The sequence below is a fragment of the Cyprinus carpio genome, chromosome A7 (assembly GCF_018340385.1).
Source record: "Cyprinus carpio isolate SPL01 chromosome A7, ASM1834038v1, whole genome shotgun sequence".
NCBI classification, from domain to species: Eukaryota; Metazoa; Chordata; class Actinopteri; order Cypriniformes; family Cyprinidae; genus Cyprinus; species Cyprinus carpio.
The window spans coordinates 13,067,106-13,069,278 of NC_056578.1; the positions used below are offsets into that span (position 1 = coordinate 13,067,106).

Consider the following 2,173-nt stretch of genomic DNA (forward strand, 5'->3'; position numbering starts at 1 on the left):
ATTATTAACATATAATTGTACTTACAAAGATGTACTAAAAAATCCCACTGAAGTGGTCTAAAAAAAATCACTCAAAAGTTCAACTTATTGCATTTAATATCATTTTAAAATGTGATACATTTGAAATTAATTACAAATATAACGTACTTAAGTGGTGAAAATGCGGTGACACACATAAGTGCAAATTAAACGTTAAAGTATATTATTTCTGCAATAAGTACACTTTAAAAAGTATACTTAAGTGCACTTCTTTTTCACAAGGGTAATCTAATTTTCTGAGATACTGAATTTGGGATTTTTCTTAGTTGTCAGTTATAATCATCAAAACAAAAAAGAAATAAACATTTGAAATATATCAGTCTGTGTGTAATGAATGAATATAATATACAAGTTTCACTTTGGAATTAGTGAAATAAATCAACTTTTTGATGATTTTCTAATTATATGACCAGCTTCTGTGTACATACATAATATATAAACTACAAAATGTTTTCAGTTATATTTATTTAATTAGCAGACACTTTTACCCAAATGTTCACTTAGAAATTGCATGGTAAATTATTTTAAACTGTAGTACTGTTCAATTTTTTTTTTAATAGATAATTGTTTTCTTTGTTTAGAGTTATTGTTGTTGTTGGTTTAGATGAACTCTCTAAGCAGGACTTTTATCTTGCTATGTCGATGTGACGTCATAGGCGCGCGCCGCGCTCCGGCTCTGTTGTGATTCGGCTGAAGAAAGGTGTTTTTAATCACTTAAAGTGTTTAAATCTATGGAAACAGTTATTTTTTGACAAGAGCTGTAAAGTGTTTTTTTGAACGTAAGTTGTACTGCTTTATCCGATGTTAATTTCTGTTATTTCTCGTGAGTGAATGAGTAACAGGAGAAGCGCGTCTCATTTCGCTCCCTATAAAGTGAATCATCTCGTCGTAAACACTTAGACTACGTGTGTATTTACTTCTTTATTTAGCTAGTTGATAGAGTTGGTGATAAAGAAATACAGTTAATACAGAGACAAACTCTGAAAGCAGGGAGAATTATTCACTGAAAGTGAAAGCAGAATATGTTTATAACACACATAACGGTCTTCATTTATTGCTTTGACACTTTAGTATTATGTTATAATTTGTGTCGATAAGATGCTTTTGTTAATGTTTTAATCATTAACTCTCACTCTGACTGACTCCCTTACTAGTGTGCTGACTACTGAACTAGGGAGCTGATTGAGACACACCCAGAGATTTAGATTGGGTTTATTATCTGTTAATTATTCTGATCTTAAACACAGAGAAGCTCCTGTTGAAGAGACTGAGACACACAGTGTTATAAAGATGGAGTTTATTAAAGAGGAGAGAGAAGACGTGAAGATTGAAGAAACATTCAGAGTCAAACATGAAGATACTGAGACACACACAGGTTGGTTTTCATTCTCAAAGCTAAATGACAGTCTTGTTGAAAACATCTGTTCATGTAATCGCTGATTTAGTAAAGTCTCTGAAGTTTGAGATTTTCACAACATAATAACTAAAAAAAAATCTTGGTTTCACTGTATACCTTTATTATGGAAAAAATGTCATTTACTATAATATTACAGGATACAGTTAACTGTTATTAATTACGATACTTCTATGTACAAACCCGATTCCAAAAAAGTTGGGACACTGTACAAATTGTGAATAAAAACAGAAAGCAATGATGTGTACGTTTCAAATTTCAGTATTTTATTCAGAATACAACAAAGATGATATATCAAATGTTTAAACTGAGAAATGTATCATTTTAAGGGAAAAATAAGTTGATTATAAATTTCATGGCATCAACACATCTCAAAAAAGTTGGGACAAGGCCATGTTTACCACTGTGTGGCATCTCCTTCTCTTTTTTTATAACAGTCTGCAAATGTCTGGGGACTGAGGAGACAAGTTGCTCAAGTTTAGGAATAGGAATGTTGTCCCATTCTTGTCTAATACAGGCTTCTAGTTGCTCAACTGTCTTAGGTCTTCTTTGTCGTATCTTCCTCTTTATGATGCGCCAAATGTTTTCTATGGGTGAAAGATCTGGACTGCAGGCTGGCCATTTCAGTACCCGGATCCTTCTTCTACGCAGCCATGATGTTGTAATTGATGCAGTATGTGGTCTGGCATTGTCATGTTGGAAAATGCAAGGTCTTCCCTG

At 32.7% G+C, this 2,173-nt stretch overlaps 1 long non-coding RNA gene across 1 annotated transcript; it reads left to right on the forward strand.

The window, feature by feature from the left end:
• Positions 1 to 660: 660 nt before the first annotated feature.
• LOC109050273 lies at positions 661 to 1,414 on the forward strand. The gene is made up of 2 exons (XR_006160417.1): positions 661 to 818; positions 1,287 to 1,414. It is a non-coding gene; the product is annotated as an uncharacterized LOC109050273 (long non-coding RNA).
• The last annotated feature ends 759 nt before the right edge of the window (positions 1,415 to 2,173 follow it).